The following is a 12,223-nucleotide window of genomic DNA, read 5'->3' as shown; positions in this document are numbered from 1 at the left end:
TTTAATCGCATAGAGATCGAGTAAATGAAAGTAAATGCTTGGCCAATGGAACACAAAACGGTCTTAAACTGAAAACCCTATTGTAGTGTCATTATCCCTATTATCCCTAAACAACTTCATACTCACCTAGGCCTAGTTTTGTCATTTCTAGCCTTCCATGCTTGATCATATTTTAGTCTGCTCACACTGGCTCGAAAACTGGCATTCTTGTCACATTTTGGACCTCTGGCTCTTGACCCAGCTGAACTAGCAGGATAGGGTCACCTGGGGTGTGACCTTGACCATACAAAAAGGGCCCAAAATCAAATCATATAATGGCTACACTGCAGGAGCAGAAGATCATTCTTTGTGTCAGTCGGGTTCAAAAATTCGAATATGTTTCATGAAAAGAGTTATAATGGCAAAAATAACCCCCTCATTTGAGACATGATCGATCAATCAAGTCACACATTCACATATCCTCCACTCTCATTTACAAGTGATCAAGCATCATCAAGGCATCAAAATTTCAAATCTACGCATTGTGGCAACTTGGCAAGTTATAACAACCTCCATGCAAACATATTATCATAGTAAATTTCCTTGATGTCATGTTAATTCATCAACACTCGTAATCAAATTCAAAGAGTATTGTATCAACACTTGTAGTCGCATTCAAAGAGCATTGCATCAACAAGGTATAAGATTCAGATATTTCAATTCAGGTTTACCCTTTCCTACATAGCATGCTTTCATTTTTAGTTTATTTCAATTCAATTTCACGAATAATTCCAAAACCAGGGTTTGACCTACGCAAAACTACAATCCAACATTTTCCCTTCTTTTTTAGTGTAAGTGGTAGGATCTGAAGACACAAATTTGGAAGCAGATCGAGCAGACACAGACCTACAAATTGAACTCCTGCAAATCCAAAAAGTAGGGTCGAATTTGCTCCCAGTGAAATAAACCCAACCATTTCCAAACAAAATTTTATAGAGAAGTATTTGAGCAGCATCCTAATCACAGAAACACCAATTCTGCCTCCTCTTTCTAGATCCATCAATGAAATTTACATATCTGATTTCAGTAGCATCGTACATACTGAAAACCCTCGTTTTCTCACCTTTGGCCCCAGACTCAACATCAAACTTGCATATTTTCAGTCTCAATTTCAAAGCATTCACAAAGACTGCTTTCAGTATCAATTTCGAAGCATTCACAAAGACTGCTTTCAGTATCAATTTCAAATCATTCACAAAGACTGCTGGATCTGCCTTGTGCTCAATAGGTTGAGCCTTGTGGCTCCACTCTCCTTCAAAATAATTAAAGCAGAGATAGACCCAATTCTTAGTTTGTACACTATTCCCTACATTACACCTACATCAAAGAACAAAATGCTTGTTGAAGTCAAAATCGACTAAAAACTGTCAAAAATCATGATAACACAAGTTATGCCAGAAGGTTTGACTTCGTCGTCCATGAAGAATTCTTTACGAACAAATTAGTTTACTGACAAAATTCAGTAAAAATGAGATTAAATTTGAATATAATAACTATATCTTAAACTGAGTTAATGAATAGTTAAAATTTAAAAATCTAAAGAGTACTTGAAATTAAATATTAGAATTTAAAAATTAGTTATTAAATTCAGTATAACCAAGGTTGCACGGGTACGCGTACCCAGACCCCTGGTACACGTACCGGGTACTGGTACGCGTATCCCGTACCGGGTACGGACTAGGGCACGTTTCCTAAATCGTAAAACGCCACGTCAGCTTTTGAAAAGGCAGAGGCGGCACAATTTGTCGTGCTGGAAAGTTGAAATAAAATGTAACCTAAAACGCGGCGTTATATTAGCAAAACGCGGCATTAAAAACTCTCCATCCGCGAGCAGGTCAAAGACGAGGTTAAAGGTTGAACGCACATCGAAGACAAGGTTAAACGCAGGTCAAAGAAAGTCGGAAAACGGAAGGGCAGAGACGGTTTCGCGCATTTTTCTCAAACGCCACGCATTTTTCTCAGACGCCACGCATTTTTCAAACGCCACGCGAAGTTCAGACGCCACACAACGTTCAGAAACTCCACCCATTTTTCTGCAACTACAGACTCGGCGCTTGCACAGACAGGTATCCATTAAACAACTTCTTTCTGCTCGCATTTCCTTCGCATTTCCTTACCATCTTTTCTGCTCGCATTTACATTATTTTTCAACGTTTTTTAATTTTGTTTGAGTTTTAATTTTTAAACTTTTAATTTTTAAAGTTTTTAGTTTTAACTTTTAACAAAGTTTAATATTTTAATATTTTTATATATGATGGAACTACGTAACTTTAAAGTCTTAAAATAAATAAAATTAATAAATTAATAAATATTTTTAAATTTCAATATTTATACATTTTATAACTTTATTGAAATTCATTTTTAATTTTAAATGTTATTGTTTAACTTTAGTATTTATTTAATTTTTAATTTTTTATATAATTTAAAATTGATAAAATTTAATTAAAGTATTATTTTATTGATTTAATTAAATTAATTTATAGTTTAGCAGTTTACTATTTAGTATTTTGACTTGTAACAATACACGATCATCTTAAATTTAAAAAAAATTAAATTATAATATCAATATAGATTTTTAAAATTTTAAATAGACGTTTACAATTTAAATAATCATTTAAATTTTAAAGTGAAATTTATTTTAGCTATTAAATTTAAAATATAAAGCAATATAAAGCAACTTTAAGTCTTTAATTCTTTTTTATTTGCTATACAATATCTTCTCAACAGTTCGACACTAATTATTGAATTTTTTTAAAAAAATTTCCAGGTAGAATGTCAGGCGGAGGAAAGCAAGCGCTGTATCCTTTGTGGAAGTATGTTGATCGTGTTCGAGGGCCGAAGGGTTCAGGTGGATCAGCCGAGGTCACATGCAAGCTTTGCCCTTTGAAATGGAAAGGTTCTTACACGAGAGTGAAGGCTCACTTCCTTCACATATCTGGGGTAGGTGTTGATCCTTGTACAAATGAGGTGGAACGATATGATCTTATAAGGGAGCAAGAAAGGGCTGAAGGGAAAGTTGCTAAGAAGAGCTCTCATGCTTCAACAACAGGGCATGTACAGAGTCAACATGGAGATTCAGAAGTAGATGTCTCAACTACAGATGTAGCTCGCAAGAGACAACACATTGGCAGCTCAAATCCCATTGAAGAATTGTTTGATGTGATCGGTCGAGATGCTGTTGATGCAGCAATTGCAAGATTCTTTTATGCAAATGGAATTGCATTTAATGTTTCTCGCTCCCCTTTCTACACTGAGATGGTCCAAGCTATCCTTCATGCACCAACAGGGTATAAACCACCTGGATATGAAAAGCTTCGCACTACTTTACTTGATAAAGAGAAAAGTCGATTAGATGAACAAACTACACCACTGAAAAGAGTGTGGGTTACAGAGGGATGCAGTATTGTGATGGATGGGTGGACAGATGCTAGAAATCGTCCATTACTTAATATCATGGTAACATGCAGCAAAGGGCCTTATTTTTTGAAGGCAATAGACTGTTCAGGGCAAGAAAAAAATGCAGAATTTCTACACGCCCAGCTATGTGAGGGCATTGAGGATGTGGGGGCTACACATGTGGTCCAAGTTGTTACTGATGCTGCCCCTGTTTGTAAAGCAGCAGGTATGTTGGTGCAAAAAAAGTACAAGCATATATTTTGGACACCCTGTTGTGTGCATTCGTTGAATAATGCACTCAAAGACATTGGCAAGTTTCAATGGATTACAGATCTCATAGAGAAGGGGAGAAAAATACAAATGTTCATATGCAATCACCACCACACACAAGCCATCTATCGTAAATTTGCCAAGGTGGAGCTACTCAAACCTGCTGATACACGTTTTGCTTCTTACTTCATTCTTCTTGACCGCCTTTGTGAAGTCAAGGGAGCTTTGTGTTCCACAGTTGTTAGTGACGCATGGACAACTTGGAGACAATCTACTTCAGATACTGCTGTTGAGGTGCGAGGTATGATTCTTGATGAGCATTTTTGGGCTGATGTGAAATTTGTTGTGGAGTTTATTAAGCCCATATGTGAGCTGATCAGATATGCAGATTCAGATAAGGCATGTTTGGGAGAAATTTATGAAGCAATAGATTCCATGTGTGAAAAAGTGAAGACAATAACTGATATAAAAGACCCTTCTCTATATCCTTTGATAGAGGAGAAGTTACATGGAAGATGGAATAAGCTTAACACACCTCTTCATTGTGCTGCGTATGCTCTTAATCCTAAATGGCATGATATACAAGTGACTGGGAAGAGGGCTCCACATCAGGATAGAGAGGTAATGAAAGGATTTTGGGCTGCAATAAAAAAGATCTATGGCCGAGGTGAGGATGCTGCAGTTATAAGGAGTCAATGGAATAAGTTTTCACGTGGGAAAGGTAAGTTTGGTTCTGTGGAAGCTTTATATGATATGAAATTAAGGATAGACCCTATAGAGTGGTGGTGGAACCATGGAGGTGAAGCTCCTGAATTGCAATCATTTGCCATAAGATTGCTCTCACAAGTAGCTAGCTCTTCATCTTGTGAGAGAAATTGGAGTACTTATGGGTTCATCCATTCACTATTGAGAAACCGTTTGGGGTCAAAGAAAGCAGAGAAATTGGTGTACATTCACAGCTCACTTCGTCTCCTCTCTCGTCTAGATCCTGGATACAATGATGGCCCTTCATCAAAATGGGATCAAATCTCACCTGATGGAGAACTTGCTGCCCTTGTGGATGGAGAGGTTGAAGTAGATGGCCTTATTGACTTGCCTATTATTATTCTACCAGCAGAGGAACCTGAGCTCGAGAGTGATGACTATTTGGACAGCATCATAACTGAGGACCTTGATATGGATGATGAAGACATAGAAGACTAGAAAATAGATTAAGATGTCTGATTTTTGTTTTAGTTTTTTGTTTGCATATCAGCTTGCTGTTTATCAAGCTTATTTCGATATGTAATCAGTTTGAGACTTTGGTACAATGCTGATTAACAATAGATTATAATCTATAAAGTCATAAACTTTTTCTGATTTTCACTGTTTAAACTTTAAACTTTTAAGTTTAAACTAGAAGTTTATCATTTCTAATATCAATGTGTCCTATCTATATGATATTGATATATCATTATGAAGTTATTGTTCGTATTTAAAGTTTGTCTTCTCTGTTAAAACTTAAGTATCTTTATCATTATGAAGTTATTACTGTTATTGTGTGTATTTAAAGTTTGTCTTCTCTGTCAAGTATCTAGACTCTAAAGTTTAAAACTGATATTTTTTAAACCCTCCTGGACATGTACAGCCAGCTTATAGACTCATGAGACTCACCTCAGCATGTATGGCCTCTCTGATTTTCTCAGCCAGTATGGCAGCTTGTTCTTAATATCAATGTTGAGTGAGTACTTCTTCAAACAGCAGAGCAATTCCCAGACCCTTCAATCACAATCTTCAGCATACTATCACAGTTTCATATATTAAAATTTATAAGTTTAAACATTTTTGGATTTCTTGTTTTGGATGCTCAATGTCATGACTCATGACTGATATTTTGATTTTCAGATTTTCTATAAGATAATTATATATATATAAAATATTAAAATTAGACATACACAACGTACCCCCGTCCCCTGTTTTGAAAAATACCCGTACCCGTACCCGTACCCGTACCCGTTCCCGTTCCCGTACCCACGTACCCATGCAACCTTGAGTATAACTCAATAACTCATTAAAATCTAATAGGAGCCTAAACTAATAATTATTATACAAAAATTATCTCTCATTAAATAACTTATCAATGGCTCATACAATAATATAATAAAAAACTAAATTAAATAAGCATAAATTCATTACTAACTCGTGCACGTGTGCGTGATTCTTGAGATTAAATTTGAATATAATATTTATATTTTTAAAAGGTTGATAAATCGTTGAAATTTATAAATCTAAAGAGTACTTAAAATAAGATATTAGAATTTTAATATTAGTTATTGAAGTCACTAAAAATAAATAAATCATTAAAATCTAATAGGAACCTAAATTAATAATGATTATATAAAAAAATTCTCTCATTACAAAACTTATCAATGGCTCATACGAGAATATATAATAAAAACCTAAAATTAAATAAGCATAACTCCATGACTGTGCATGCACGTGCGTGTGTCATTTGGAAATCCTCTAACCAATTGATTCCCACCATGGAATCCTCTCTCCTTAGGATTTCCACCACATTAATCCTCCTAAGCTCAAAATTCGACCACCTTTGAAGGCACTCAAATCTGGTGTAAGGCATGAACTCAACATCATGAATAAAAAAATGGGATAAGTTTTGGTAATGGCACTTAAAGGAAAATCATGTTTGGTGGAAATCCTTTGGCTAGAGGATTCCCACCACCTTAATCATCTCAAACCCAAATTTCTCCCTTCTCATTCAAGTGTTCACAAGGTAAGTGGAGACAAAGTCTACAAAGCAATGATATGTTTTAAGTGAAAGAAGAGATGCCATGTCATGGTGGAAATCCTCTCTCCTTGGGATTTCCACCCCCTACCATCCCAACTTTGAATTTCCTCTCTTTCCCTTAAGCTTTATTAGTATCATACGAGATGAGTATAAAGTGGGTGGGCAGTTTAGAGAAGAGAGGAATTTTGACAACCAAAAAGCATGAGTGAGATGGATTTTTGTCATGGCAGAAATCTTCTAGGCTTCAGATTTTCATCCAAGGCCTTTTGTCCTCTCAGCCTCCCAAATCTGACAAGTCCAAAGAAAAAAAATGCTAGGTTGGCCCCTTAACTAGGGGAGTGATTTTAATAATAAATTTGTTTACTTTTCGGTCACAGAGTCGGCGCCAAAGGAATTTTGACAACCAAAAAGCATCATGAGTGAGATGGATTTTTGTCATGGCGGAAATCTTCTAGGCTTCAGATTTTCACCCAAGGCCCTTTGTCTTCTCAGCCTCCCAAATCTAACCAGTCCAAAGAAAAAAAAAATGCTACGTTGGCCCCTTAACTACAGGAGTGATTTTAATAATAAATTCGTTTATTTTTTAGTCACGTCGGCCCCCTTTCAGCTACTAATGGTGCCTATTAAGGAAAGGGAGATGGGGACATTTTAACATTAAACAAATTCAAATTCCTCTCTGCTCTCCAACAGTGAATTACAGTGACTTTCAACAGCAACCTAGTCCTAATAGTGGGCAGAAAAGCAGGTCTTCGGTAGCAGCAAATTCCTCCAGGATAGGCAGTGGGTTTGATTGACTATACCGTGACAGCGACTTCTCCAGTAAGGCTGCGATTTACATTGAGGTGCTGGGTTGATACAAAGGATGAACAGATCCAGTAGAGATTGGGAGATAAAATCTTAGGGAAGGCAACAATACTAAGCATGTAAGGCAGATTTATCGTCAAAATCGGATATAAGAAGGACGAGAGAATCAAATCTGGGTATATAATATCATGATATTTATTTATTTTTCCAGATTTTAATATTACCATTTGCAAAGAGAAAGATCTTAAACTTGAGAAAATCCACTTTGCCTCCTTATTTGATGTTAATGCAATGTAATTTCATGGAAACTTTCAAATTTTCCTTCATGTTTTCTTATGAGTCTTGGCAAACTTGATGCTTTTTCTACTTTGTCTTGCAAGGTGAATTCAAGAAGGAGAAGCTAGAGGGCAAGGTGATGATCAAGGCGTCAAAACTTCAAGCGGATGCTACAAGGGTATGGGTCAGGCCCAAGGACTCAAGTGAGAAGGAAGGATTCAGGTTCAAGATATCAAAACACAAATTCAGATTGAAATCAAGAGGAAACTCAGGAAAGCAGAGAAAATCCAGCAACACAAAGAATCTTCAAGAAGAATCAAGAATTGCATCAAGCTTACAAGTCCTAAGTACAGATTCAAGTCAAGATCATGAGGAAATTTCGAAGGGATTAAGGAGATTTCAGGGAAGCAATTTGACAATATATGCCACCACAATCATCCTCAAAGAGTTGAAAAGTTAATCGAAGTTACTTTTTAACAATCAAGCAAGAAATATTTGTAGTTTTAACAAACACCTTCTATAGGCCAAGACTCCAAGCACAGGATAAGGATGATGAGGTGGCAATTGGTTGTCTCCTCCAATCAGAAAAATTTTAATTTCAAGCACAATCAATCACAACATGCCAAGAGTCCTATTTTCTCATTAGCTATCAATATCTTTGTAATTTTCTTATTGGCCAATGAATTGGTGGCCTCGTGTAATTGGTTATAAGTTTGGCACCATCAATAGGGTTTGTAGGACTAAATCGTGGCCCTTATCTTGGATAGATATTGGTCCTTCATTGTAATAGGACTACTCTAAAAGGCCAAGCCCTTCTCAATTGTAATTCATGAGCTTAGGAGATTAGAGTAGAAGAGAGCTACTAGTAAGGAGATTAGAGTAGGAGAGAGTTAAGGGAGAGACTTGATGAAGTTGTTGCTATAATGCGTGTCAAAGTAAATGGTAATTCATTGTTGGTTTTTCATGGTGGATTGCTTAATATTGCTTTGAAGTGTTGCATGATTTCCATCTTTCACTTGGAGTAGATTCATTTTCATGGAAGTAGTTTGGTTGAATGGAAGTTGTTGTGGATGTTTATTTGCTTGACTCGAACAAATCGGGGCCACTAGCCTCTTGTTGATGGTAGGAGTGGTTTGTGTAATAAGTCAATGATTGAATACACTTAACTTCAATTGATGTTGAATCATTATTTTGCATCCAATTGATGGGATTGGAGAGGAGACAGATTTGAAAACCATTTGAGTGTTCCTTAGAAGCTTGCACTAGGTGGATGGAGTCGTTGGTGAGATTACATCTAATAGAGTCCAAGTCATCCATGATTCCTTGCTAATAGTAGAAGTTAGCAGGTTTAAGTTTGAGTTGAAGTGGAAAGGTTTAAAGATCAAAACAATATTTTCATTGCACATTGTAAAGCCAAATCTATAAGAGAGAGTTGATATCCATTGAATGAATAGCATGACGAATAACCAAGAGATCACATCAAAAGTCTTACTGAAGTTCATAATTAAGGAGTTGTTGATATTTTGTGTCACCCTTTAGCCCATCATAGATAACCGAGCAAAGACATCCTTCATGGGCCAAGTTCTGTTTGTTTTCGGCCAAAAAATGTTGTGTATGTTCAACATTATCGGGCGAGCAAAAACATAGCAGTTTGTCAAATGAGTTTGGCTTATCGTAGGAAGACTTCTTTGCTCATTCAACGTGCACATGCCAAAACTACAAGATGTTTTTTTTTTCACATGACTGCAAGTGATTGTGAGATGGAAAATTTTGGTGCAATGGTGCACATGCCGAGAATGTTGTGCATTTTCGTGCATTACAGGTGCTAGCATCGCATGAGTTTCAGCATTGTAGGAAGTCTTTTCTGCTAATTTGACATTTTTGTCCATTCAATGCAAATACAGGCTGAAATTGAATTGTATTTTCGTGCTCTTCGTGACATCACATGTCTTTTGTGCAGGAAGAGGTTTCATGTTATGATGGTGCATGGCCTAAAAAAGCTGTGTGTTTTCGTGCCTGTGTTTTTTCTGGTGATTGTGATACAACCCAACAGCTGAATATTTATTGTTGAACTGCATTTTTGGTTTCTACATGCAATGTAAATGTTTTTCCTTCCTATGTTGCCACTTGCAAAGGGTATGGACTTGATTTTCTTGATTGGGGGAGCATTTATTGGCCCATCTTCTATTACTTCATGAGCAGATTTACACAAAACCAGATTTTACTTAATTTTTTCTTGATTTACACTCTATAGTCTTAACTCTAGTTGGTGGAAGTTTAAACTCAATGATTGTAATTGAGTTATGCTTGATCTCTTTAAAGTGCAGCCTTGTATTTTCTCCAAATGATCTCTTTTTGCTGGTTCTTTTGCAGAATTCTGTTATGTAGATGTTTTTGCCTTATTCAATAGAAATTACTATGTTTTTCTATCTACTTTCGAGCTTGTGTAATCTTTTTGCCTTGTTTGTTTGGATGTATTTTTATCATCTGCAGCACTAAATGATTATGTTAATCTCATTCAGTAAAGCTATTAAGTGAACATCTGTGTTCCTTGCCTAATTGAATTGTTTTCTGACTTTCATCTTGTGCTGAAGCTGATAAACAGGAAGTAGTATAGTTTGTGAGTTCTTTTGAATTTAAGCGCAAATTATTGGAAGGAGTAGATCAAAATTCCATCTGGTGTATCACCTCCTTTTCTCTTTCAGCATTTTATTTCAGACTACTCATTTTTTCCTAAAAGTTTTAGTTTAGGTGCACCTTGATAGTAAGGAAGCCGGCCTTCTCCAGAGATTCAATCTCTCATTTCAAGTCCCACACTTGGAGATTGTTCCCATGTTACACAAGATTGCTTGAAGGTCATACTTCAAGTTTGGATGCAAACTATTTTGTCAATAGGAACCTTGAAGTCAGTTCATGACCTTCTTTTGCAAGCATAGCATGAGAGATGACCTTATATCAAAGGAGGATTGAGTGTTTGGCATTTTTCTTTGAAACATTGAATATTTGATTATGCATGTTGTAGTGGAACAAAACTGACATCAACAGAAATTGGCGCTCAAGGAGGGCAAACGAAGTTCATTTGTGGAAAATAGCAAGAATGAGCTTTCAATATTTGGGATAAAGGATCTCTTCAAAGTTGAAAATACTAAAAAAAGTAAAAAGTTGAAAATCAAAAATAAAAGTGATAAACAAGAAAATCCAAAAAACTGAAGGTTTTTCAATGGGCAAGCAGGTGGATGTTCTTCCAATTTGGCTGATTTGAACAAATAATAACACCCCTGTGAATTGACTCAGCTTGCAACATTAGTGCAGAGTATGATACATGACACCACCAAGCATAAGGAGATTCATTGTTTGGTGTTTCTTTTGAGGGTGGACTTGGGATTATGAGGAAGGATTTCTTTTTCACTAGTGTATGAGCTTGTGGTGCTTGTCAATTAAGAAGCAGAGTTCCTTGAGTTCAAAGAAGATATCAATGGGAAACCAAGAAGTGGAAATCAAGGAAATACTTGGCTTAGTATGCATAGCCTTTCATATTTGGAATTTACTTGCCCATATTGTCAAGATACCATTGACTTGATCAAATTTCAATGGGTTGGTATTAGGAGATATTTGTGAGGGTGGCAAGGATTCCTTCTAACTCACAAGTTGGATGTCAAATTAATGTGGTAGTCATCACTCAAGTTGGGAACCAAAGGTTAAAGCAAGAAATCAGTAGCATCAAGGAAACATGGCCAAGTATAACAACAATCATAATCAAGAGGAAAAACTTTTATGCATCACAACACAAGATGTTGAAAAGAAAATGAAGGACGCAATCAATTCCACCCAAGGAAGAGGAGACAAAGAAGACAACAACCAACATCATGAAGAACTAGAAGTTCACCACAAGTTTAAAGAAGTACTCCTTGGTGAACTTTCCCTCATGCTATAAAGCCGAATTCTTGAGGATAACTTGCAAGAAATTTCACATACCCTTAGAAAGGAGGACAATCAAGTCGATGGGTTGAACAAGGAATTACAAACTATCCCATGCTAATCTAAATATGAAGAACAATTTGATAGAGCAATACAAGACATCATTACCACCACCTTCTTTATCGGGGGTGCTAAAGAACATCATTAAAAAACATGAAACGAATCATTACAAGAGGCATTCCAAGACAAGCAAGTTACTACAAGTTGCATGATTCACGATCAACTGCAACCTCCAAAGACTCTACCACTTGAGATAAAATTTGATGATGATTTCATGAAGATGTCGGGTGATCTTCTAATCATAAGGATGTTATGCTTGATGAGCTTCTGCATAGAGATTGCAAGATGTTCCTAAAGAAAAATCTACATGCAATGTCATGGGTAGGATGATGAAGAACACTTTGGGCTAATGTCACAGTTGGATATTGCATTTGAACAACTTGGGAAGAAATTTGAAGGAGACCATGTGAAGGAATCCTTGACTTTCAAGGATGCAATTAGCAATGCACAAGGACAAACCACCTAAAGCAATATTTCAAAGGCTTGATCTCAAGAGAAATCCTTCCTTAACCATCAATGAGTTCGATGTTGACACCAAAGGGGGAATCTGCCACCAACTCGACCTCATAAAGTTGTAAATGATCAACAAGGATTTCAACATCAATTACCACTCGG

At 36.3% G+C, this 12,223-nt stretch overlaps 1 protein-coding gene across 1 annotated transcript in view; it reads right to left on the bottom strand.

The window, feature by feature from the left end:
• Positions 1 to 12,223, bottom strand: part of LOC149570392 (uncharacterized) — a 55,515-nt gene that overhangs the window by 2,034 nt on the left and 41,258 nt on the right. The gene's annotated exons all lie outside the window — the stretch shown is intronic.

Source organism: Cupressus sempervirens, chromosome 3 (assembly GCF_028749045.1).
Source record: "Cupressus sempervirens isolate cs-2001-9-10 chromosome 3, ASM2874904v1, whole genome shotgun sequence".
In the NCBI taxonomy this organism is placed as follows: Eukaryota; Viridiplantae; Streptophyta; class Pinopsida; order Cupressales; family Cupressaceae; genus Cupressus; species Cupressus sempervirens.
Note: the sequence above shows the minus strand (reverse complement) of the source record. Positions and strands in the feature narration are given on the sequence as shown.